This window comes from Panthera tigris, chromosome B4, assembly GCF_018350195.1.
Source record: "Panthera tigris isolate Pti1 chromosome B4, P.tigris_Pti1_mat1.1, whole genome shotgun sequence".
NCBI classification, from domain to species: domain Eukaryota; kingdom Metazoa; phylum Chordata; class Mammalia; order Carnivora; family Felidae; genus Panthera; species Panthera tigris.
In genome coordinates this window covers 3,555,487-3,582,882 of record NC_056666.1, presented here as the reverse complement: position 1 = coordinate 3,582,882, position 27,396 = coordinate 3,555,487, and the positions used below count along the sequence as shown (strand labels likewise).

Genomic DNA, 27,396 nt, shown 5'->3' with positions numbered 1-27,396 from the left:
AGAGACACACACACACACACACAGAATACGAAGCAGGCTCCGGGCTCTGAGCTGTCAGCACAGAGCCAGACGCGGGGCTCGAACTCATGAGCCGTGAGATCATGACCTGCGCTGAAGTATGATTAATGGTCTTAATGGCAGTTATAGGAGACATGATTCACTTTCCACTAATCACTAACATGTATTGATTACTGTGCATAAGGCACTGCTCGAATCACTGTGTATGCTGTAATGCTCATTCCTACAATAGCCTTTTGGAATAGGTACTATTACATCCTGATTGCAAAGATCAGTAAATAACTGAGGCACAGAGAAGCTAGGGAATTTTCTCCAAGTCAGACATGAAGGGTGGAGCCCAGATTTGAACCCAGGTACCTGACAGCTGAGTTAGTGTCCATAATCATTTTCCTGGATGCCTTCAGCTGTTATTCCTTCCAATGAGGGTCCCCAGGTTCTCCTTCCACTGCTGCTGTGCATTTTTAACAAAGCTGGTGTCTATCATGATGTGTCTTTATGCAGGGAAAATACTGTGAGCATCACCTTCATAAATAAACTATGGAAAAGCCCCGCAAAATAATGGAGAATTTCCTGTACACGCCCCTTCGCGATTACCCAGAATGACCCTAAGAGAATGACTTAATGGCCCACCGTAAGTGAAAACCATCCATCCGATGGAATGCTTGACTCTGGTGCTTTAGAATGGTAGGTTGACTTCACCTCCAACAGTTTGCTCAGTTTTCCTCCCTCTTCGTTCTGCGAAAACAGTACTTTAATGTTAGTGCTTTATAGCAGAAGCAGTCATACAGCTGGGTAAGATTAATTTTTAATCAATACACTTAGAGGAAAAGCTTATATGCCTTTCTCATCGAAGTATATACATTCGTTCGTACGTGTGTGTGTTACGAGCATAGGTTTTTTTTTTCTCCATTGAGATACGCTACTCTTTTATTTGAAAAAGTTTCTTTATAAATCAAGATTTTCCATAGGACAGTCTCTCTGATCAGACAACCCTAAGAAATCTGTTTGAGTTGGATGTTCAAATTATAGTAATGGTAGACTTTCAGAGAATTTTTGCATTATTTCCTTCCACTGTCTTGTGTCAAGTTTTCCACAACTATCTGAAATGATTATCTCTGAAAGGGTCCTCCTTCATAGAAAAAAATTATATATACATATATACATTCATATCTTAACATATGCACAGAGTTGGGGACAGAGTGGGCTGCCACAATCCTGCTTGTTACAAACAATGAGATGAGGTTATAAATAGTGAGATAAGAGTCAGGGATAACGGGGGCACCTGGGTGGCTCAGTCGGTTGAGCGTCTGACTTTGGCTCAGGTCAGGATCTCACGGGTTCATGAGTTTGAGCCCCGCGACGGGCTCTGTGCTGACAGCTCAGAGCCTGGAGCCTGCTTCGGATTCTGTGTCTCCCTCTCTCTGCCTCTCCCTTGCTTGCACTTGGTCTCTCTCTATCTCTCTCAAAAATAAATAAACATTACAAAAAAATTTTTAAAAAAAGTCAGGGATAATGGCAATAATTAATACTTATTGAACATTTGATATGTGCCAGGTGGTAAGTGCTTAATTTCCATGAGCCCTCTGCCCCTCACTGTGTGAGTATGATACTGTTTTCATCCACAGTTTTTATATGTTTATGTGAGTTTTCATTGACAATTGGGAGTATTTTCCAGGGCAAGCCAGGCACTGTGAGGAAACGGGCTGCCTTCTTTTCCGAAGGGAATTGGTTTTGTTACAATTGTATTGTTATTTTTGAGAAGGGCAAATGGATTCGTCATGATTTATTATGAGGTCAATGCCAGTTGAGTGAATATATTTGGCATATGAATAAAAATGAAAATAATTCTGTTTGCATCTATTTATTAGAAACCACAACCCCCTGCTTCTTAGAAGCGTATACGGTCCTCGACAATGAGATCATAAGCAAAGAAAACACAAGTGATAAAATCCCCTAGAAAGCCCTGGTGGGTGTTTTTTAGACCTTTCAGATACAATTTCCTTTAAAAATATAATCTCAGAGAAGACCGAAATGCCACGAAAAGGTTCATTTTCAAGAAACATTGCTATTAACATACAACAAGTAAAACGCCAACAGGGTTCTGAAGGACAAGAGAACAGAAACCGAACACAACACTATCCAAGAAAACTTAGCTTGTTGTACCGCCAGCATAACAAAAAGCAATGAGAAGGCACTTTCTCAGAGAATTCTGAAACATTAAGCATATCGTAATTGTTGATGATTGCATAAGACAGCCAGCTTCTAAACTCATTCATAAATAAATCCCTGAATTCCTAATCAGGGTATTAAACTATTTGTGATAATCAATTCTGATAGATGTCGTACATTTTCCTTAATACAACTGAGTCATCTGGATCCTTAGGCTCATGGAAGATTCAAATCAGCTGAACAGAATTTGGCAGGTGACAAACGGTTTTGATGCAATTTTGCATCTTCCCTGGTTCGTTCCACTTCTAAAGGAAGGAAATGTGCCACATTCGATCACTGGAAAGGACCCAGAAGATTCCAGGCAGCCCGGTCCCTCAGTCTTACAATGAAGCCAAGTTCAATGAGAATGGATGGCTTAGATCCTGTCCTAGGAAAAGAACCCCAAATGTGCCCCAGCCAAAGTAGCTTGAGGGCCCAGTGTTATGGGAACTGGCCCCTAACTGGGATCCTAACAAATCTGAGAAAATCTCTGCTGCGGGGAGTTTAGATCCTTCTCGTTCAAGTCCCCTGGACCAGCAGGCTGTGTGTTACCTGAGAGCTTGTCAGCCCCACAGAAGCCCCACCCAGATGTGCTGAACAAAAATCTGCATCTCAGCAAGGTCCCCAGGTGACTGCTGTGCCAGCAGGCTGAGGGACGCTAGGGTGGGGGGACGGAGGTCAGGAAGGACCCCTTCTCTGGGACATTCCGTACTACGAGTCTGCTGCTCATCGAGGAGACCCTCCCACACCTACGATGAGGCAGCTCCTCGGAGTCTGAAAGTTCACCTCCTCTGAGCTCAAGACCCCAAGCTGTGTGCTGCAGGGAGGCTGGGGACAACGGCAGTGGGGACAAAGCTGAGGGAGCCGCATGGCCAGTGCTCTGTCCACCTGCACCTCTCCCTGTGGCCCTACAGAGGAATCAGACTGTCTCTGAGCCCCAACTTCAAATTAGCAAAAAAAAAAAAAAAAAAAAGAAGGGGAAATCAGTCCCGGGTGACAAGGCTAGCACTTAGCAAGTTACTATGCTGTTTCTTTACAGTGTCTCTAATCTCCCCACCAGGCTGCAGGGTGGGTGGGTGGTATTTTAGAGGTGAGGAAGGCAGGGCTCGGAGAAGCCTGGGAACAGGGACCACGGGCCACACAGCCCAGGAGACACGGAGACACCCGAGCTGAGTGAGATGCCCAGGCCTGGCCCCCAGGGCCGCTTTCCGACCTCACCTCTGGTTCCTCATGGACTCCAGAAAGCAAAACAAACTATTTCCCATTTGCAAATCATGACCTGCCCTTGCATATCAATTCCTTCTCCGGCTAACACCGGGAAGGGAAAGTCCTTTAAAGACCTTCTTAAAGGAAGGGGTGCTCAGAGGGAGAGTGAGAGGCGGGCCTGGTTAAATGGGACTGGGGCAAGGAGACCCAGGCTTGCACCGAGGAGCCGGCCTCCTCCAAACACCTGACAGGAAATGGCAGTGCTGGGGGACTGTGGGAGGGCTCCTCTGGCTCCTGTTACATAAAAGCAACATCCCCACCCTGGCCTTGTCTGTCCCACACGTTGGCAGTCTCCCTCGGTGCTCCCTAAACCCGCCTGTGGGGTGCTGGGGCTGAGACACAGTCCCACTGCAGAACGAGTCCGAACGATTTGCTCCCCAGAGAAGAATCGAAGGGTAAGACTAAGCAAATTTAAAGACAAAAGCACAAAAACACTAATTTCTCTCCCTCTCTTTTTTTTTCAATTGGAGAGAAAGGAAGTAATAAAATTCCCTTGAAGTCTATTTCACAGCATCTCCTCCGGGGCCACAAAATAAAAGGCAAAACGCGCAGAAATTACTTAAAATGCAAAAATGGCAAAGGGAAATATTGCTGTGGGTAGGTTATAAATGACTTTAGAGATTTGGGGAAGCTAAATCGTCCAGGCCAACTGAAAAACTGTCACTTTAATCCGAAGATGGTAAACGTCTCCCTGTGCCCTGCTGTGGTATCAGAACAGCCGCTTATTAAATTATGGTGTTTTATAACTACTGAATAAAATTGGTATCATGTTTACTATGCAAAATCCCCACGATTTTTCAAATGGATGTGCATTTTAATATGAAATTGAAATTTAATATCGAAAGCACCAAGCAATAAACCCAGCCCACCTAGTTCCAAACCCTGCTTAAATTATTTTTTGAATTTTGTATCTAATAACATAGTACAATAACACTGAAACAAGATTAACACTGCGATACTATTTGTTTAGGAAACCAAGAGTGTTGCTATGGAAACAGACATTCTGCATAACTATGGAAACAGTGACAGTGTTGTAAATAAAGATACCGAAAGGGGAACCATGTAAACTTAACATATGAATTCTAAGAAGAATAGAGTGAGGAGGTGGAGGGAGGAGAAATTCTATTTATTATTATTATTTTTTTTTTTTGGTAAAACAAGCACAGTTATATATTTTCTGTCTCCTGGTAAGACTTCTACGCTCTTTTCAAAACCTTCACCGTGTTTTCTAGAATCTTCTGGTAGCTTCTCTTTTTCCATTAACTGTCCAGATGATAATCTTTTTTTTAAATTTTTTTTGTAACCTATTTATACTTACCGATAACATTCATTGAAAACTGTTTTTGATTTTTGACTCAACTTTACTCTGATAGCGTTTCAGAAGCCAAATTCCTTTTCCTAAAAATGTTAAAATGGGGGAAAAAAAGGCAGAAAGGGTATGTTTAACTTATTACATTTTGAGGTCTGAAAAGAATACTTTTTAAAGCCCTGTACATGATGTTTAACCCACAAAAAAAATTTTTTAATTAATGGAAAATGAGGTTTTTTTAAATGAGAGGACCTTTTGAAACCATAATTGGAAGACACTCCTCCTCCATTTGTGACGGATTCCCTGCTACCTCGCGTCCTAATGGAACCTAATGACCACGTCTTACCTCTGCAATTCCCCTGACATTGATTAGACTGCCAGGCCCCAGGAAATACTCCACCACAGTGGCATGAGTGGGTCCCTCAAGTTATAAAAAGATCAGCACGTCTCACAACAATGCAATACACTAGAAACAACAGGAAGCCACAGGACGCCTGACCCCCTGGCCGTGATTCAAGGAGTTCACTGGATCACCACGAACTGATCTGATCTCCTTTAACAGGCAAGGGCCAGGGTAACAGGAGTGCTATAGTAACACAAGTGAAACCACCAACAAGGGATGGGGGGGAAGGTACAGGCTGTTTTCACCGGGGCAAAGCCGGAGACCCGCCAGGTCCCCCTGGGATGTCGTGATCCCGTGAGCTGCCCACCACCATCGCCCCGGAAAGGCCAGAAGGAGTCGCATACAGCAGTCCTGGGGCTGAGGGCCGCGTTCTCTCCTCAGCTGCCAGTTCCCGATCCTTGAGGTGTGAGCAAACTAATATCCGTGTGCAAACATGACTGTGTAACCTGGCATTTTTTAAGCCCATGGACAATGCTGTTTTTGTTTGTTTTAATTTGGAACACTGTCATGTTTGAAGATACCTAAGAGGGCAACAGATAAATGAAGATTTTAGATAAGCACTTTGGACCAGATCACTGGTTTGTGAATTATGTTTTGAGGAAGGAGAGGCCTGGGGAGGTCAGAGTGGTGGTGGTTGGCGGGGGGGGGGGGGGGGGGGGGGGGGTCAGGGTTCCGCTTCACCCAACAAGCTGCCCCCTTCAAACTGCCCCTCGCAGGATCGCCTCTGCTGCTCACAAAAAGTAGAAAGCAAAAGCGACCTTCAAAACTGCCAGACAGAAAGTTCCTTCCAGCTTTATACTTCTGTGATTCTCTGGTTACTTTCTCAATAAATAGAGAATTATGAAACAAACCACTAAAACAGTGTTTTTAATCAAAGAGCCTCTTTAAAGTCGAGCTGAGAGTCAGATACGTGTTATACACATCACATTACACATTATAAACATCAGACGCGGACTGAACATCCACCGCGTGCCAGGAGCACTTCCTGGCGGGGACGAATGAGAGTGAGCAACACCCACCTGTTTGCGCCGTGGACACCCGCAAGCCGGTGAGGGTCAGGGTCGGGTCTGCGGGCAGGAGGTCGGTGAAATCACAGGGGACCCCCCCAGCTCGGGAGGGCTCGGGCTTGTCCATACTCTGCTACTGTGTCCTGAATTCTTAATTATTTTATCTTTGAACTTACGCTTTTAAGTGAGGTCTGATGGGACATTGAAGCATAAACATGAGCAGATGTAGGGTAGGATATGGGGAGGGGGGGTGGTTATGCACAAGGGTATCGGTGAGCTCAGCCTGTAGTAAGAAAATACCACAGATGAGGTGGTTTATAAACAACAGGCATTCATTCCTCGCAGCTCTGGAGGCTGGAGGTGTCAGAACAAGGTCCCCTCGGAGCACAGACCCAGTGTCTGGTGAGAGCTCTCTTTCCTGGTTTCACTGGGTGCAGGGGAGGGAGCTCTCTGCTGTCTCCTCCTATCCTATCAGGGCCCCACTCTCCCACCTCACTTAACCTAACTCACCCCAAATACAGACACACTGTTGGCTAGGCCTTCAGGATGTGAATTTTGAGGGGACACAGTTCAGTCCATAGTGGTATATTATCCTTGCTCTGTTGTTCATGGTAGAAAGAAAGAAAGAAAGAAGAAAGAAAGAAAGAAAGAAAGAAAGAAAGAAAGAAAGAAAGAGAAACAACAACCAGAAGGCAATTGTTAAACTGGTCTAACCACTTCATGGAAGGTTACATGTTCATTCCATGAAATTACATTTTTCAAGTTTCTTCCATAACACAGAAAAGACCTTGGAAAGGTGATAAAAGGGAAAACTCTAGTATAATGTACACGGCATATTGACAACCTGGTAAAGAGAGAGACCTCTGCCTGGAAAACAAAGGTAGCTGGTATATGTGACTACATCTTAGGGGTGATTGTATACATCGATAGAGAACTAATACAGATTGCCGAGGACAGAAGACAGGTAGAGGATCTTGAAAGGCAATCGTCCTAAGCACATTGTTGCCCACACAACAAAAGTAGGGAGATAGAGGTAATGTATTTTAAAGCGTGCTTTGGATGCTTGGATGTAATTGTAGTGCCCGCTTCGTGGTTGTCCCACTGGAACAACAAGGGATTCAAGGGATCCGTTCTGCGGGTGTGGCCACAGGAATGACATCCACCATATGATGTGACAAAACCAGTTGGCAGGAGTGGGGAAGAAAACACCCAAAAACCAAACCAAAACAAAACAACAACAACAAAACCAAAGACGAAGACCCAGGGTAAGTAGCTGTGGAATCAGAAAGGCCTCCCCCACCTTTTGCTGGGTGGCCATGGCCAAGTTGTTAAACATCTCTTATCCTTAGGTGACCCACTTGTACACAGTAAGGATATTGCTGCCTAACGGTGTGCGTCGTTTTGGCAATTATGTGAGACAGACAATAATAGCACGTGCTATGTACCAAACATTTCATGTGCAAGTGGCACAGCCCTATCTCTCTGAACATGTTTAAGCCATCTAGAAGCGTGCCTGGCATGCGGTAGGTCATCGATAAACCTTGCTCCCCATCTTCTCCCCTCAGAGATTTATGCATGAATATATGCCCGCAATCTCACTGATGTGCCCTGATACAAAATCCATTACTTCCCCTCTGTGATTATGGCAAACATCTTGTAGCTGTGCTCTACCTAGAAGAAAATAATTCATCCTTTGTGATTTCAAAGTCATAAACATTACAATGAATCATACTAATGAATATTTAAAAGTTACTCTTATCCAGTGTGGCTTTACTTCGGTAGGGGAAGAAACATCCTCACTCAGGCTGGAGTCTTCAAGAGGGAAGAACTGTTTCATTTTCCCCCTGAGCCGCTCACTGAAGCCCTTGGCTCTCCTATTTGCTCCGGGGTCTCATAATCGGGATGTGCACCTGCATGGATACGTGCTCATGGGTGTGACTATCCCTTCACGTATATGCTTATCTGATTCGTGTTTTAATTTGATGTGTCGGTATATCTTTTTAATTTTTTTTAATGTTTGTTTATTTTTGAGACAGAGAGAGACAGAGTGAGAGCAGAAGAGGTGCAGAGAGAGAGGGAGACACAGAATCCGAGGCAGGCTCCAGGCTCCCAGCTGTCAGCACAGAGCCTGATGCAGGGCTAGAACCCACGAACCGTGAGATCATGATCTGAGCCGAAGTGGGACGTTTAACAGACTGAGCCACCCAGGTGCCCCAAGGTGGGCATTTTATTTGTGTGTTTGTTTTTTTTTTTAACATTTGTTCATTTTTGAGAGACAGAGTGCAAGCAGGGGTGGGGCAGAGAGAGAGGGAGACAGAATCAGAAGCAGGCTCCAGGGTCTGAGCTGTCAGCACAGAGCCCAATGCGGGGCTCGAACCCATGAACTGTGAAATCATGACCTGAGCCAAAGTCAGATGTTTAACCAACCAAGCCATCCAGGGGGCCCTCTGTATATCTTTTTATTTTTATTTATTTATTTTATTTTATTTTATTTTTTTTTTTTAATTTTTTTTCAACTTTTTTTTTTTTTTTAATTTTATTTTTGGGACAGAGAGAGACAGAGCATGAACGGGGGAGGGGCAGAGAGAGAGGGAGACACAGAATCGGAAACAGGCTCCAGGCTCCGAGCCATCAGCCCAGAGCCTGACGCGGGGCTCGAACTCACGGACCGTGAGATCGTGACCTGGCTGAAGTCGGACGCTTAACCGACTGCGCCACCCAGGCGCCCCTCTGTATATCTTTTTAAATGCTTAAGATATATTAGAAGATTTCCATCTCCACGACTTACAAAGAAAAAAACAACGTCTTTGGATGTTTATGATGGAAAACTTTTCACTGATGGGGGCTGTGTCCCCAAAATGTTTAGAAACCTCTGCTGAGAGTGTTAACATTAGAGTCACAGCCGCCAGTTAGCATTCATATGAGCTGGGTCTAGTTATGCCACCCAACTTGCAACAAACGTGTTTCACAAAAATATAAGAAAAGAACGTGGTTGGGTTTAAGGGCTGTTTCTGAATTACAGGTAAGGCTTGATTCCTTTGGAATAAGCTATTCCTACATTAGCTAGCGACCATGAGCTAATTAGCACCACAGCAGGGAGCAGGAACTAAGTGGAAACCGCTGCTGGACCAAAGTCAAATGTCAGACGGTTACCTGCACTACCGTCCTCAATGCCTCCCATCCTTGCTGTTCATCGAGCAGAGCCTGGAGCCCTCCGACAGAGCTCCAGAATAGCTGATGGTTGCTTAACCTCCGTGTTCAAAACATCGCATGACAGGACATCAAATGGACAGGCTACGAAAGCAAAAATAAACAAGTGGGACTACATCAAACCAAAAAGTTTCCTCTGCGGAGCAAAAGAATGACTGAAAAGATAACCTACAGGATGCGAGAAAATATTTGCAAAGTATATGCTGGAGAAGGAAGGCATTAACAGTCAAAGCGTGTAAAGAATACTTTTTGAGGTATAGGCTACTGAGTTATAGGTAAATAACGAGCTAAATAAATGACCCTATTAAAAAGCAGTTAAGGGAGCAGAATAGACGTTTTTTTTTTTCCCAAAAAAGACAAACGGTCAGGTGGTAAATAAAAATTTGTTCAGCATCCCGCCTCATCACGGAAATGCAAATCACAACCACTGCTCCCACTGCCTCTCAAAAATAAATAAATGTTAAAAAAAGTTTTTAATATAATTTATTGTCAAGTTTGCTATTTATAGCAGCACTATCAACAGTAGCCAAAGTATGGAAAGAGCCCAAATGTCCATCCGTGATGAATGGATAAAGAAGATGTGGTTCATGTATTCAATGGAAAACTACTTGGCAATGAGAAAGCATGAAATCTGGCCATTTGCAGCAGCGTGGATGGAACTGGAAAGTGTTACGCTGAGTGAAATAAGGCAGGCAGAGAAAGACAGATATCATATGTTTTCATTCATAGGTGGAATTTGAGAAACGTAACAGAGGACCATGGGGGAGGGGAAGGGGAAAAAATAGTTACAAACAGAGAGGGAGGGAGGCAAGTCGTAAGAGACTCTTAAACACAGAGAACACACTGAGGGTTGATGGGGGGGAGGGGGAGAGGGGGAAGTGGGGGCTGGGCCCCGAGGAGGGCGCTTGTTGGGATGAGCACTGGGTGTTGTATGGAAGCAATGAACCGTGGGAATCTACCCCCAAACCAAGAGCACACCGCAAGCGGATTCTTACTTTATCAAATCTCTACCCACTTACTCCAATGCCCATTTTAAAATACGACGTCAACCTTTCTATCTACGTTTTTCATTACTGAAATGGCAATAGAATTCCCTGCTTTTCACTTTTAACTCAGTAAGTGAAACAGTGCAACGGATATCCTTCACTCGCACACGTGGCCTGGATGAAGCTCCCGTTTCTTCCTCGTGCAGACGGAGGTACACAGGGCAGTAATGCAAGGGTGGCCATGCTGTAGACCAACTACAGATGCCGTCTCAGGTGCCCACCGGCCCCAGCAAGCCAAGACGTTTAAAGAACAGTGGAGTATTTGCAGTGTATTTCACAATCCCAGAAGATCTAAGAAGAAATCTTGCCAAGCATTAGGGACAACTAACTGTTTTCGGGGCGTATTACAACTTGTGACGTTTCGGGATGAGTCAAATTTCCATTGTGGTCTTACCCTATTTGCTTTCCTTACTACCGTTGATATTTAGACTTACACGTTGGGAATTTCCTTAGAGGAAAATAAAACTACAGTGATGTTGTATCCTGCGCCGTAAAAGATTTGAATGAGCTGTTGGGAGGGTGGCACGGACTATAATCTGAGCAGATATGAGCAAGTGTCGCGTCCATTGATAGAAAATGAGCAGATGGGAAAAGCTCTCAAAAAAACAGGTCAGAGCTATATGTAAAGGAAATCTAAGTCAATTATTAGATAGTTTTTTTTCATATGACTTGGGATCGAGCGTTGAAAAGGAATTTGAATTTAGATAAGCTCTACCAATGGCAATAAATGTTCTCATCTTTATGGATGAAATCCACTTTTCTTTAATGATTGTAAATGGTAAAGTCATCCCCAATAAGGATGCTCCCCTGGGTATTTCCTACACGGCACTTTTACATTTTTACCCTCATTATAGAGGTATATGGAAATAACAAAAGGAAATTGGGCATTTTTGCTTTTCTTTGATGTTTGAAGTGGGATACAGTGTAGAGTGAATGCACGTTCTCCTGGAAAGTTTGAGTGTGACAAAGGACCTTCTCCTTCCCCACAACATGAAAGCACCTTGCCTACGTGGGGGTTCATTTCTACCCAGTTTAAGTCTCTTCCCGTCGCCCGTGAGGACACACGATATGCTTTGCCTCGGCTTTGGCCGCCAACTTTCATCTCTGAGACCCTGGGCTCAGCTTTCTTGCTCTGGACCATGCCCACGGCTTGCATGGTGCTCCTTGGAGGTGTCCGTCTCTACTTATCTCCTGTCGTGTGAATCCAACAGCATTTGTGGTTTCTGAATTGCCCTGTGGCCTTCAGACAGTGATTTGTCTCCTACCATTGCTAAGTGTTTCATGGGGTCGCTCGCTGTAAGCTCTGGATGGGACATGACTACCTCGGGTATGACTTATCTCCTGTGTAGACCTAAGGACTTACTTTGCTACGGCGGCCGGAGCAAAGACCCATACAAAAACAACACAGATGTGTTGTCCCTGCACTTCTGGAGCCCAGAGGTCTGAGATCCAGGGCTAGTTGCTACTGAGGCTCTGAGGGAGGGCCTGCCTGGTCCAGACCCCTCTCCTGCGTCCAGTGGCGTCCTGGCCAACTTCGGCGTTCTTTGCCTCACCCCCACCTCAGACTTCATCTCGACTTGGCGTTCTCCCTCCGAGGGCACCCCCTTCTTGTAAGGACACCGCTCAGGTCGGGATCACCCCAGTGACAACTGTTAACTTCATTCCCGTGAAAAGACTCTATCTCCGAATACGGTCACGTTCTCAGGTAGTGGGACCAGGACTTCAGTGTATGAATTCGACACCATCCAACCCATTACACCTGGAAAAGGTTATGCCGAGGAGATGTCCCCAAATCCTGCAAATCACTGAATTCACACCCATAGGGCCTTTGCCGACCGAGACGCCAACATCGTGAAGGCAAAAACGGGACAGGAAGCCTATCTTGACAGGTCTCGAACTGCTTAAAAATGCCAGCTTGTTTGCACGTTTTGTTTGCGATTTGGGGGTTCCTCTATGATGCTTTCTTATTCTCTTCCTTTCACCTCCCTCAGGAGGGCAGAGGCAGAAAGCTCTCCTTTACGGCCACCAGTTTGACTCAGAGCTGATAGGCAGGCTTCTTGTCTGCTTCTATTTTTTTTTAGTATATATTTTTTAATTTAAGAGAGAGTGCATGTGAGTGGGGGGGAGGGGCAGAGAGAGAGAGAGAGAGAGAGAGAGAGAGAGGGAGAGAGAATCCCAAGCAGGCTCCACGTTCAGTGCAGCGCCCGACATGGGGCTCGATCCCATGACCCTGGGACCTTGACCTGAGCCGAAATCAAGAGTCCGACACTCAACCAACTGAGCCACCCAGGCGCCCCAGATCCCAGACTATTTTAAGCAGTCAGTGTAGCAGGTCTAACCCCGGAGTTGAGGGTCGCAGAACCCACTTCTACTTCTCCTTCTTCCTCAAAGTCATCACATCAGGCAGAATAAAGTCAAGTCTTTGTTTTTTTTAATTCCATTTTTTTTTTCATTTAAGAGTTAATGAGTTCACCTGGGCTTAAGGAGATTGTAATGAATTTTCAAATCCCTGTAATTATTATTTTTATTGTAATGTTGGATTATTAATACCAAGCTAGAAATGTCGCTCAATATGCAAAAAAATCCCTGTAATTATTATTTTTATTGTAATGTTGGATTATTAATACCAAGCTAGAAATGTCGCTCAATATGCAAAACCAGGTGATAAGTACCACTTGGCTTTTAGGAAGCACATTATATAAGCAGTCCATTATGAGAATAATCTCGGGTTATAGCCAGCTCTCAAAAGACCTGGCAAATAAGGTTTTAAAATCAAGGCACTTGCAGGCCATTATAACAACTACATTGGTAAAACATACTAGAATCCCCACATAATAAGTGTCCCTTAGAGAATAGCAACAAATTATATTAATATTGTATTTCAAAAAGAGTGAAATAATAAGACTCGGTCGAGGTTAAAACGACTATGTCCAATGATATCAATGCAGAAAGTACACAGCATCCATGCCTATTAGTTGTCAGGCTGGAGGGGACACGCGGTCCCTAGAGCCCAGTCATCACCTGGTGGCCATTGCCCCACATCCCACACAAGTGGCCAAGTGCAGATCATGTCGCAGCGCTGTCCTCACTGTGCCAGGAAATGCCAGTGGGCACTCTCCCATCTGCAAAGAAGCAAAAGGCTCCAATTACCAGGAACAGTGAGCGGGAAATCATGAAGGGCCGGGAGGAAACCCGTAGGACTCATGGAAGCAGGAGGAACGCAGGGCACTGAGGGCAGGGGGTGTGGAGCGAGGCACAGGTGCAGGCTGGGGGCACAGGGCAGCTGCTCAGACAGGACGTTGGCAGCTGGTGGACAAGCTGCTTGGGCAGAAGGAAGAAATCTCTGGATTCGTGGACTTACTGTAAGTCCCGTGACATTGTTGTTTGCCTCAGTTAGCTCCAATCGTGAGGACACAATTAAAGGGATAGAAAGTGGCCTCTGACCTACACTATGCCCCAGAACACTCGTGCCTCATGCATGGAGCAGGGGGCAATTAATTTCCCATTGAGTGAACGGTAACATTTCCGGGAGATAAGGGAGTATGTGTGCTAGTACAACGGGTTGACAAGAAAGTAAGAAACGCAGCGTATAAGTAAAATAAAACACACATGACTTTTTGCATCCAAAAGTGTGTTTCCTCCTGCAGTAATAAAAATACTTGTGTGTGTGTGTGTGAGATCCGTCTACATGTAATCCAAAAATGTGCTTAATTTAACCTTAATTTTTCATTATCTTTATATAGGCACATAGTTCAAAATTTAAAAAGATATAATGGAAAAGAATCAGGAAATTCCTCTTTTGGAAATGCATTCAGGTGGAGTTCATTACGCAAGATGGTCAGTCTCGTGGCTTGAGAATCATACTTCAACGTTTTTTTTGTCTGTTTTTACCAGAAGCAGCCTTCCCCAGATTAATCTCCAGCTACCACTAAGAAGCATCCACAGACTGGGCCTCTGGAGTTATCTCCACAGGTTTGAAGACGCAGGCAAAAGCTGTCCTGAGACTCCTAAATTTAGCCTTTGGAGAAATCGATCGTGCCGTGCATTCAATTGACTGTCCCTGGTATCACATTATCCACGGAGTTACTGAGTTTTGGGGATGGCCATTTTGATCGGTCAACTGAACGTAATAAAACACTCTGTGGCTTTTTACATGTTCGGGGGAAGTGGAGTGCCGAGGCAGTTATTCAGACAATTCATGTCAAAGTTGGATTCTGACCTGAACCATTGGTTGGATCGTGCCTTACAACAGTGGACAATCGTGGCAGGGATCCACCCGAAGTAATTTGCAAAACCTCGCTCTTATCTGTGTGATGCGAAGCATGGTGGTCCCCCCGGTGATCCACTCTTTTGCCTTTCCTCTTCCCTGTGTTCTATGAAATCCCAACAAAGGAAAAAGAATCATTCCTAAGGATCATTTGGAAATGTGTTTTTGGGGCACCTGGGGGGATCAGTTGGTGAAGCATCCATTCTTGATTTCGGCTCAGGTCATGATCTCATGGTTGGTGGGATCGAGTCTCTTGTTGGGCTCTGTGTTGACAGCATGGAGCTTGCTTAGGATTCACTTGCTGTCTCCTCTCTTTCATTCTCTCTCTCTCTCTCTCTCTTTCTCCCAAAAGTAAATAAAAAAACTTAAAAAAAAAATAAATGTGTTTTTACCAAAGAGCAAGAAAACTGGACTGGGTTGGGGGATGTATATTATACATGTAAACACTTTTAAAAACAAAAGCAGGTATTCATCTTAACTGGCTTCTAGAAAGGCTAAATACAAATTGCATGAGTTTTTAATGCCTTAAAAGACTCTATTTCAGGCATTTAAACACCATTATTTTTAACAAATGTAATTTTATTTCTGCTATAAGTTCTTGGCAACACTAGGAGAATTTTGCGGAGGAAATTTTGTCCCTGCTATGTGAATTACATTAGATTGCCAAAACTTTTCTAAGACTTGAAGTAACTTTACTAAGTAACTTTAAAGGCCACCTTGATCTCTACAACTTTAGGCTTCAGGGACTTCGGCATCAGACAGAACTGAGTTCAAATCCAAACTCTGCTGCTTTCAGTGGATCATCGGAAAGGTTTCTGAACCTCTCTGAGCTTCATTTTACTCATCAGTAAAATGAAACTGATAGGACATACCTTAGTGGGAAGACCGGGTTCAAGAAGAAACAGGATTAAATGGGATAGTGGGATAAAATAAAAATGAGAATAGCTCCTTTAGTGGGAATGTTATGCCTTCTGACTGGCCACTTGTATCAGTCAGGACGAGCTACATCATGCTGTAGTAACAAAGAAACCCCAGTCTCTGAAGCTAGGCACGCACAAGCTTTGACTTTTCACTTTCTCCTTCCTCTGATGTTTGAGTTCAGGTCTAGAAGGGCTCATACCGTGTGTGGAGCAGTCTTTCAGCTGCATGGGGCTTGAGGGCCTGGATTCCCGCCACTGACCCAACATTTTTAAAGTTCTGTGACCTTGGAGAGTGACTTCACGTCTCTGAATCTCGTTATATTACCTATAAAGTGGGGAAAATGAAAGAACCTACATGTTGGTTGGGAGGGAAAAAAAAGTTACCAAATGCATAAAACACTGGATCAGTTCCTGGCCCAGAGTAAACACTATATACGTGCTAGCTACAGTAAAACCTTGGTTTGCAAGCATAATTTGTTCCGGAAACATGCTTGTAATCACACACTTGTCTGTCAAAGTGAATTTCCCCGTAAGAAATAATGGAAAGTCAGATAATTTGCTCCATCGCTCAAAAACATTCATATAAAAATGATTACAATACTGTTAAATAACACAAAATAATAAAGAAAATACAAAATATAAAGGAGAATAAACAAATTAACCTGCACGTCCCTTTGAAAACCTTCGTGGCTGGTATGAGGGAGACAAGAGAGAGGAGGATTATTGTGTAGGACGACTTTCACTATCACTAATGGGTGTTGACTACAGTGTAGTATTAATAAACTCCTGTCATGTACTGTATTGAATGTAACTGGCAATAAGGCAGCAGAGGAAAGGGTCTCTATCTGCAGGCAGCCTGACCTAGAAGGAAGCAGAGCATCCCTAAGCTTACTCCTGTCTGGAAAAGCAAAGGACTGTCCCTAGGTGCTCCGAAGTGACAAAAACACACCAGTGCTGGTGTGGGCACCTTCCATCATTCTGAAAAATCACTGATTTCTGCCAAACACCACGGCCTGAGACCGAGCATCCGAGCATGGGAGATGATCACTCACAATCCCGCAAAGAGTCAGAGAGAGAGAGGGAAGAGCCGTAGACTCAGTTGTGATCATGTGACGTTCAGTGTCACATACGACTCGTATTGCAAGACATCGCTCGTTTATCAGGTTAAAACGTATTAGAAATGTTTGCTCATCTTGTGGAACGCTCCCAGAACAAGTTACTCATAATCCAAGATTTTGCTGTATTGTTATTCTTTTGCTTTAGAACAATACATGCCTTTTATTCACAAAAATAACTTTCTGCTAATACATTTACTCAGGACCTTTCGGAATATACATCAAGGTAGACTTGTGGCAGTGGTAACAATCAAGTCTCCCTCCAACTTCTAAGTGAGTTTTCTGAAGAGTATAAATACATTTAATTTCTCTGCCAGCCTCTGCGCAAAGAGAAAGAGCATTAGGTCCGGAATCAGGCGACCGTGGCAGCAAATCTCAGCTCCATTACTGACCAGAAGGGCAGTATTAGATCAGGAAATTTCTTAATTTCTCTCCCATGCTGTGCCCCTGTCTGTAAAGTAGGGTAGGATCAAACCGCCTCATAAGGCTACGGTAAGGATACAATCTGAAATTGCTTTTGAAGTGCTTAGTCTCACATCCGGAACACAAGAAGCTCTCAACAAAGGTAGATATTAACAGTATCATTAGCATCCACGTTTTTGAAATATTTCCCTCCATTCAAGACCCTGACCGAGAGATACGTTTTACAAAGTGTTCCCTGAAAACCTCCATTATGTCCTGATTCTCCGAATGTTCACTTATTTGACATGTTTCATAGAGTCGGGTTCCTTATTATTTATTTATAGCCTGTGGTAACAAACGCATTGTCTCTTTATCTTAAATGGATTAGCCGGGATATAATCTTCTTAAAGGAAAACCCCACAGCACAGGATGCTAAACAGATTGCAGGTGTTAAGATGGCATCTGCAGGGGGTTTTTTTCTTTCTAACTGACAAGACCTTTTCACAGATCTATGGGGTACGATGAAAATCACAATGACAACAACAGTAGTAACAACCAGTATTTTTGAGTGCTTGCTTTGTGCCCGGGATCTCGCAATCCTTGCAAATCATCCCATTGGAAAGTTGGTGAATATCAGTAACCTTGTTCTGCCACGGAGCTTCGTGACCTAACCCAACAGTGCCCGCAGTCCTTCAGCATATCTGTGGGTCTATTGCTCAGACCTTCTGCAGGTCTAGCCTGTGCTTACACACGCAGCTGCGTTTAGCTTGTAGGTTGGAAAGACGTTGGGCTCAGTGGGGACGGCTACGATCTGTGCCTGTCTTTCCAGAAGGTCTTTCCTGCCAAGCGTCTTCACAGAATGGAATCTCCAACGCACCGCCCTCGCCCCCTGCACAAGCTTGTCCCATGTGTGTTGTGTTCTGCTTGCTTGTTTCATGTAGTTTGATGTCTGACTGGCCAAAGAAAGTCTGGGCGAAGCCTAGGTTCAATGTAGAAGAGGAATTCATACCAAAGGAGCGATGCACTGGGCCGTTCCTGCCAAAATCTACCAAGTGCATTGTAATCTCATTTTTACCAACGTGGAAACCAAGGATGGTAGGCAGGAAGCATCTTGCCTAGATCATGCAGCTAGTGGGTGATAGATAGCACAGAATTTGAGTCCCACGTGGCTTATTTCATTTTATGCTTAGTTCTAGTAAATTAGAAAAAAATCATCAGGCATTGTTTTCTCTATTGGTATTTTGTTTGGGTGAGGTCACCAAATAATGAGACGAACCCACAACTTGACTTTCTGTGATGCCTCTCGTAACACATACATGAAAGACGCTATGGCAGAGGGCTGGATTTGCTACCCAGAAACCATGCAAGTCACTGTCCAGACCAGAAAGCTGACTCCAAGCCTCCTTTGAACTGGGGCGCAGACATACGGCAAAGTTCGCAATCGTGAGAGGTAGGCAGACTTTCCTGGGAGGACTATACTTTCCAAATGTGTTTAAAAAAAAAAAAAGAAAAAAAAGATAAAAGATAACAGATAAAAAGGAAAGTTTCTTCAGGAGAAATCTTTGGACTCTTCTTTTAACAGCTTTACTGAGTAATAATTGATAACTCAATTATATAATTGATTACCATCAAGGTAATGGACATACTTATCACCTCCTAAGTTTCTTAGTGCCCCTGTTCACCCTTTCTTTCTTCCTCCTCCTTCTTCTCTCTCCGTCTCCCTTTCTCACTTTCTTTCTTATTGGTGTAAGAATACTTAATGTGAGACCTACCCTCTCCCTTTGTTCAGCGCACGACACAGTATTTCTAACTACAGACATAAGGTTGTACAGCAGATCTCCAGAGCTCATTTATCTTACATAAGTGAAACTTTATGCCTATTGAACAACAATCTCCCCCCTTTTCCTAACCTGAACCTGGAGCTGCCTGGACAGGCAGCAAGCATCCTAGAACCATGAGAATAAAAACTGCAAAGCAGAGATGATGAATCAGAAATTGAAAAACGATACTGGATCTTTGAAGATGTTACTGAGAGGTTCCTTCAGCCCCAGATCCTCCTCCTTGGCACTTAACTTTATGTGAACTAAATACGAGGTCAATTGTGAATATCTCTGTTCATTGTACCCTCTGTAACTTGCAGCTGAAAGTTACCCCAACGGCATGAAGTTATGTAGAGTCATTTCGGAAAGGGGGAAGTTGACAACACAGAGGTTTTTCAGGCAATTAACTAGGTAAACAGTCCGAGCAAAACGTTTATAACATCAACAATCCTGATCATTTTGCAAGTGCCAGTTTGGCCTTGCTGACGAAGGAGACAGTCGTTACAATTACTGAAGCAGTGAAGTCAATGCTTTCCCTTCCTTTACTTCTGGAGCCTGAGCCGAAGGCACCAGGCATCTGTGAGGTGGGGCTCAGGCACGCGACATCACCCAACTAGCTTGCCGTGTGGCCGTTAGACCCAGATGTTGTAATTTAATGAAATAATGTCAGAACCGTTTTAAAAAATGTATTTGCCAAGCTCAGATAGAAACGGTTAACCTCGCGGATAACAAATGTCTGAACATCACTGTCGAATAAGCAAAATATTCCTAACATGCGGTCTGAATGAAAGATCACTTTTGTAATTGAACAGAAAGGTAACTCATGCTTCAGTGGCCCCACATCAAGCAGTTGGATCACGCACCACACACGGGGTCATGTTAGGTTAGAAATGCACATGAAAATGGTTTTGGGGGTTGTTTTTTACGACGCACGGGCGCTATCTGTGAGAACAATTGAGAAGTGTCCATCCTGGGTGGCTTCAGCCCACATGGCTTTATTTTCTGATCCAGTCCAGGTTATTGCTGTTAATCGAAAATCTTGCTATTGCGCCAAAGAGTTCACCTCCTTTCTTTGAAATTAATTTCATGCAGGATGAAGAAAGGAACGCCGTGAAAGGGAAAGGTATTTTCCCTTTTTGTACTAAGAAGAGATGGGATAATTTTATTTATTTATTTTTTTTTTTTAATTTTTTTTTTTAACGTTTATTTATTTTTGGGACAGAGAGAGACAGAGCATGAACGGGGGAGGGGCAGAGAGAGAGAGGGAGACACAGAATCGGAAGCAGGCTCCAGGCTCTGAGCCGTCAGCCCAGAGCCCGACGCGGGGCTCGAACTCATGAACCGCGAGATCATGACCTGAGCCGAAGTCGGACGCTCAACCGACTGAGCCACCCGGGCGCCCCAAGATGGGATAATTTTAAAGAAAGGGTTTCAGGATGAAGCTCCCTGGTCAAGTACCAGAGAATGGAAATGGAGGGTTTTAATTTTATTGATAAGACACTCCCCGTTCAAAGAAAATCAAAGTGAGCCTTTCATAGAAATTGGTGTCTGATGCCCTATTTTATGTCTATACCCCAGTTGGAGGGCAGAACTGAGCTAACTCTCTGGATCATTCCAGGAGAAAATAAACAACTCTCAAATCTCAAAACAGCCAGAATTGTGTGCAGAATATTCTCAATATTTCGTTGCCGATCCTGAAGCCGAAGTAAAAACAAACTGTTTCAGCACACCCAGGTACATCTTGGCTAGTCATCTGGCAGACCAGTTAATCAGGCAACAAATATTACTTTTCATAGTGTGAAGAACATATCTGGCTAGTCCCCCAGGGTACAAATAATTACATGACCCATTCCTGGAGTCCTAACAGCAGCGCTTCTAATCAAGTTGGGCAGGTAAGAACACACACGCCGTGGGGGATCCCAGAGCACCACGGAGCAGAGACAAAGAGGGAAAAACATTGCCAGCACCCTCCTTGTAATGGTGGTTGAAGACACCTTGTCTTGGCTTGGGCCACCAGAGCAGAACCCCACAGACGGGCTGCTTAAACCACAGACATTTATCTCCCGGAGCTCTAGAGGCTGCGAGTCCAAGATCAAGGTGCCAGCATGGCCAGGTTCTGGGAGAGCTCTCTTCTTGGCTTGTAGACCACCTCCTTCTCATTGTGTCTTCACAGGGAGGAGGGTGAGAGAGAACTCTCTGGTGTTCTTTCCTCTTCTTGTAAGGACTCCAGTCATATTGGATCAGGGTCCCACCTTTATAATCTCATTTAATGTTAATTACACCCTTTTAGAGGGCCCATCTCCAAATACAGTCACACTGGGAATTAGGGCTTCAACCTATAAATTGTGGAGGGACGTGATTTAGTCTGCAGCAGTCCCGTGGGCTGGAGGGGGCCACGGAAGAGCTGGGTCAGTGTCATGCGGGTTGCACGACAGTGAGTCTGGGCTGTCTCCTTCAGAGGCATGAAGTGCACGTCTCTCAGAGGCCACTACTGTCACACTGCAGGGTGCAAAACCCTCAGAGTCTGATTTCCGGTGGCCCCAGCCCCAGAATTTGTTCACGTGCCCTCGACGGGCCTTTGCTTTTCACCCAAACAACTCGAAATGACCCCCCAGAAGAGATGAAAGAGACGGGAGTTATAATCTCTGTCTTCACACACATGTGATTTCCAGAGACTGCATTGTTAGCTATGAGCTACGGGAAGTGACTTTTTTGTTGTCGTTCTTTATTACTCGATTGCTCTACGGGAGAGATCTCCTACAGAGGCTTACGTGCTCGTGGAAGACAGATGGGATTCTCCCCCTCAGCCCCTTGCTGAAATATGCACTCGCAAGCACACACTCGCAAGGGGACACAGCCCCTGGCACACAGCTGCTCACTCTGGTTTGAAGGAAGGATGGTTGACGGGCGTCGCGGACGTGTGCTCTAAGTATCTCCTGGTCCTCGTCATCTAGGAAGGGCATCGTTGGCCCTTACATTTAAAACGGCTTTGTATGTCGAGTTAAAATGGTTGCATTCAGGCCGCTCTATGCACACCATGGTCAACAATGAAAGAGCAGTGCTTTGATATTCATTGAGTAAACTAATAGATAAATGAGTCAGCGGGATTCGAATACCCTGAGACAAGGGGGAAAGATTTTTATTAGAAAAGTGACACTTTCGAAGCAGCATTTGAGGACCCATCTGGCCGTCATGTGAAGCATTCACGAGAGCCGGAGGGAGGAGTGTGGCCCAAGCAAGAAGACGTTGGGAAGACAGATGGGCCTGACATAGGGAAGGCCCAAAATAGGACGGTGGCCGTGGGGACGGGCAGGCTGGGGTGGACAAATCTGAGGGCCGCCGAGAAGGCCCATTTGCTCTTTGGAAGGGGGGAGTGGTGGGGTTGGGAAGGGAAGAAAGTTGGCTCTCGGGATCTCGGGCTTACTGGCTCGGGAGAAGAGGTCACCATTCACCGGGGCGGGGAGGTCTCACGGGGAGAGACTGAACCTGCCGCCTTAGCCGTCCCCATCACAGAAAGTGGGTTTCCTGCAGAGTCCCACCACTTGTAAGGCCACATAGCACAGAGACGGTCAAGAGGAAGGGACGGGGGAAAGAGGGCAGAGGACGGGGTCCGGACTCCACCTGGGCATACCAGGCACCAGCACAGGATCCGTTCTGTGCTGAGAATCCAGAGGAGGAACCACCTCGACAGACCGGCTCGTCACCCTGCCCTGACTCCTCTTGTGAACGGCCAGATGAGGTGCGTCGGCCTCTTTCTCTGTCGGCTTTGACATTCCCTTCTAAACAACCTTGAAATGCATGTATTTATCCGCTCGTGTTAAAAAGAACTCGTCTGAAAGCAGATCAAAGTAGAGTTGCCCAATTCCTCACACAGATAAACGAGGTGGGGGGAGTCGGGATGTGCAGCATCCCACCCCCCAAGTTCGTTGTCGTCCTCCCCGGAGACCCACGAGATGCCTCTGCAGATTCTCAGATTCCAAATGCTGAGCCCTCGCGTTGTGATCTGTGCGCGAGGAAGGAGACAAATACCACGCGACGAATCTACTCTAGGCCCCGAAGTATCTGAAATTATCCCTGCCTCCACCCTGCATCACAATATTTAGCTTGAGCTCTTTGGAAGAATTAATCGCAAAACGTAGGAGGTAACTTCAAAAAAACAAACAAACAAAAAAAATAGAGTCCCGTGGATTCCCAGAGACTAAAAATTCCAATAGCCTTTTATCAGGAAACCAAGAGGAGGCAAGAACCGCTAATAAAAATTCTTGCTAGGAGAGCTCATATGGATGTCCTGCAACGAGATCTCTGTCCCCTGGGCGGACCTTTGCCGTTGCTTTTTGAGGAGTGCTGGAGAGCTTTGCTGTGACCCAACAGTACACTTTTGCAAAGTGGTTGGCTAACGTTCTGGAATGTAGTCTATGGCCATTCAATGAATTCTTTCCTCTGAGCAAACAAGCTGGCGCTGGAGGTACTCCACACATGGTCACTTATTCCCATTAGCAACCCCAAACAAGCAAACGGCCTTACCCAAACGGCAGAAAAGGCGAGGTTATTTTTAAATGTGCTCCATTTAACGTGTTTCACAATCTGCGGTTTCCCGACAACAAAAAGAGTTGTACGACCTTTGAAATTACACGAGAATTCAAAAGAAGGCACACCAAGTAGGGAAGGAGGCGGTCGAGGGCAAGTCACACGTTACAAATGAATGAAAATAACAAAATCCTCTTCAGAGAGCTTATTGCCATTTTGGTAACCTCCTAGTAAAATCTACGCCAGGAAGGAAAGAGTTATGACTTTGGGGGAGGAACGCATTGATCTAATGTTTTTCTCCCAACAGGCTTCTCGTATTTTTAAAAATAAGTACGCTCCAAAGTAGCTTTGAGGAATGTGTTTGTAAAGGCAGCCTGATTATAAAGCCCAGGAGATTACAGCGAGTCAGGGAGGAGGGGGGTTCTCGGTTTCCCATGATGGCAGTGCCTGCCAAGCGGGCTCAAGTCAACAGGACACGGCTGGAAATCCCACAGCCCCCGTACCATCGGGACGTCCCTACCTACGGAGGGGGCCATCCAGCACCCGCCCACAGATGTCCTACACAGATGTCCAGGGTAATAGCTGCGGCCTCACCAGTAAAACATGTCTGGTGGAAGATAAAAAGAAACCTTGCGTTGAGTCCACATTTTTGTTTTCAATTTTCAACCGTCTTGACACGTGATTTGTACAAGCTTTACACGAGCTCTTTCTCGTGAATATTGTCTGGCATCAGCCACCCTCACACCGTTAAGGACTGAAATGGACCTGGCTTTTAACCCCTGACATGATTTCCTAACAAAACGTGCTTTTCAACAGACCCGATAACTGACGAGCCGAGGTCATGGCCAGCCTTGCTTTAAAAAGACTCACCACGCATCACCTGTACCTGTGAGACAGTCATTTCTCAAACAATCCCTTTCATCTGCAAATGAGGAAATGAGTCAGCCTTACTAAGTGTTACCTCATCATTGGCGTTTTGCTATTCAGCAGGCATAGGAACGTATTTTGTTACTCACACAAGCCTGGTGTCACCAAGCATACGGGTCCTGTGGATCCCTCCTCTTCAAACAACCCCAGGTTCTATTGTCTAAGATCTCAACAGTCTCTCTGATTGGGAAAGTGCCCGGCCGGTCACAAGACGACATGACTCACTGTCACTGCTCAACTTCAGCTCAGCACAAGAGCTCAAAGAACCAAAGCAGCCCTGTGATGTCATCCCTTTACTATGCACCTTTAACATAGTTCAGATACAGACCTTGTTGAGTAAGACACAAAGCTTTCAACTGAGAAGAACGTGTCTCCACTACTTAGGAGAGCAAACATTCTGGGGTTATGTTTGATTACAAACACCAGACATGCTCCAGGAATCTGGGTGTGTGGTCTCGGCTGATACGAAGTATTCCGCCAGGTTTTGAGCTCGACTGACCGGTCACCTGAGTTGGTCAAAGTTTAACCCGACCGACATAGTTGGAGCTTCAATAACCGTTCTGTTTCCCGAAGACACTGAGGGGTTTACCTAACCGAACTCCTGGTCCCGAAAGAGCCCATGTGAAAGGGGTTTCCGTAGCCATCAGCTATAGTAACACTCGCAGCAAAGGCTTGTAAGAGGCTGAGTCACTCCTTTTGGTAAAATCCAGCCAAAATGCAGAAAGCCCACAGGCCACTGTACAGCCAAGACGAAGGAAGTATTTTTAATTGAGCTGATGACACCACTTGCTCGGGATGGCTCCAGCTGGAAAATTGGAGAACAGAACGGGGCAGAGAATGTTGCGTTCGGGAAAGGTTTGGTATCATGTGAAAAGTTGGGTTTCTTTCAAATTTAGCAAATCATTGTTTAGCTTCCTCCTCTCCCCTCCTCCCCCCTCCCCCCCCACTCCGGCATTGTCTGTTTGCTTCTGGGAGATCTTAAGAAAACATAGAAGCTTTGTCAGCCTCTAAAGAGGAAGCCAAGTATTGTGATAGGGTGGTATATCGCACTCCCTTACCCCCAACGCATACAGCTTGTTTTTGAAGAAACTTGCTTCCCTACCCATTGTCCTGTTTGTTTTATGAAGGCTGTAGGGGTAAAATCATGTGTGTCTGTCACTGAATCGTTCGTTAAAATATCACTTAAGCGAGAGCCGTTCGGTGCTCAACTCTGCGCTGTCGAAAAGAGTTCTGCGAAATCTTACCACCCCACTCCTGTGACTCGGCTGGTCCCTGGAACTCTGGATGTCTGTGGTCACATGTGGGCCTCTCCTGGCCATGTGCCTCCCAGCTTCGTGGGTCGATGTGGAGCCTCGTCTCATCTCTGATCTGTCCACGGGCTAGTATTGACTTTAACCTTGAGTAACTACTAGAAGATATAGTTCATCAGAACCAAACATTGGCATCTTTAAAGGCCATGACCATTTTTACAGACAGTAACAAAAATCATATATGGGCCTCGAAAGTGATTCTTAAAGAGGCTGTTTCCTATAGATGTCCTTCTGGGCAGGTTTTAACAGTTAGTGATGACCAGATAAATATGCTTTTCAATGATTTGGATTACTCTGAAAACCTACAAAAGTGGTGCCCCAGCTCTTTTACAGAAACTTATCTTAGACTTGGAAACACTTAGTTTTAAGGGTGAAAATGACAAAAACAGAGTAACTTTATTTTTTTTCTTGCATCTCATTTAAAATTCATCTATTGGGCTAGACTAACATGCCAAGATGTTCCCCATAATGTAAGGATTTAATATCATTTTACCCAGGCCGCGAAAGGACTCCATAGACCAGAGGTGCTCCTCACGTGGGGTGCCGAGAAGTCCCGGGCACCCCAACCTCTCTGGGATGCCCCTACTCCATCACACTGATGGCGTACCCTGTCCTACTCCTCCAGAGTCAGGCACGTACACAAAGTATCTTTATCTTCAGTAAGACAGGTGATAAACTCATTCAAACCAGAGAAGCTCCCACGTTAACATTTCAACCCGGAGACGCAAAAGAAAAACACGTGATCATCATACACGGAAGCGAGAGAGCCTTCCCAAAGCCTCCTCTGCCGCTTGAACCATCACGTATATACTTTCTGACCCAAAATAAAATTAACGACCTGACCCATGGTTTTTTCAGATTAGTAATTTTACGTGTATATGAAATGTCGTACCCAGTTATACAACTTAAATTACACGTGCTATGCTTTCAATGATTTTCTTCCAGCAAATGGAGTAAACTCGCTGGGAGACAGTGACCTTGTGGAAAACATAAAACTCCTCATGGCCAGTAAGACTGGATCAGCAAGCCGAGGGAATGTGATGGTCGTCAACAGCGACATTCTTGTGGTTTTATTGCCCCTCAGTGAAACCGTACGTGACACAATCTCAGCTCACACTTTCTCCCCCTGTTCCGTGACGCCCCCCACTAGCATCTCCCCCTTGACTAGTGCTGAGCGAGAATTTTCTAAAAAGAGAGAAAGAAAGAAAGAAAGAAAGAAAGAAGAAAGAGATTCACCAGCCCCCGCCCAAAACAAGTAGAGAGGTTAACCCCTATAAGGAGTTCCAGTTAACAGATTTTCCAAAAATTAAATCACTATTTCATAAAGGTTACTGATATAGTTCATTTCTACTCAGCAGCAAATCATTTGATTCAGTAAATTTGAAGTGAAATTACCTAGAATCTCCACGGCCACTTTTCTAGATTCAGGGTGCCTTATATTTTTTTTATTGAAATTGTTTCAATTAGTATGGAACAGAGGGGATAAAGGTTTATAAATATAATGTAATATATTTATTATTATATTCATATCGTATTAATATTCTATTTAATAATAGATACTTTAATATATAAATATATATGTACTACATATGTTTTGCTATATATAAAACATACATAAAATTATTCTACTTTATGTATAAT

At 44.7% G+C, this 27,396-nt stretch overlaps 1 long non-coding RNA gene across 2 annotated transcripts; it reads right to left on the bottom strand.

Moving 5' to 3' along the window:
• Positions 1-96: 96 nt before the first annotated feature.
• LOC122240198 lies at positions 97-25,404 on the bottom strand. 2 transcript variants are annotated; one of them, XR_006219570.1, is made up of 4 exons: positions 24,535-25,404; positions 15,855-15,979; positions 13,489-13,589; positions 97-753 (listed from the first exon to the last, which is right to left on the bottom strand). It is a non-coding gene; the product is annotated as an uncharacterized LOC122240198 (long non-coding RNA). The 2 variants fall into 2 exon arrangements; XR_006219569.1 differs by lacking the exon at positions 24,535-25,404 and having other exon boundaries at positions 15,855-16,274.
• Between the last annotated feature and the right edge of the window lie 1,992 nt (positions 25,405-27,396).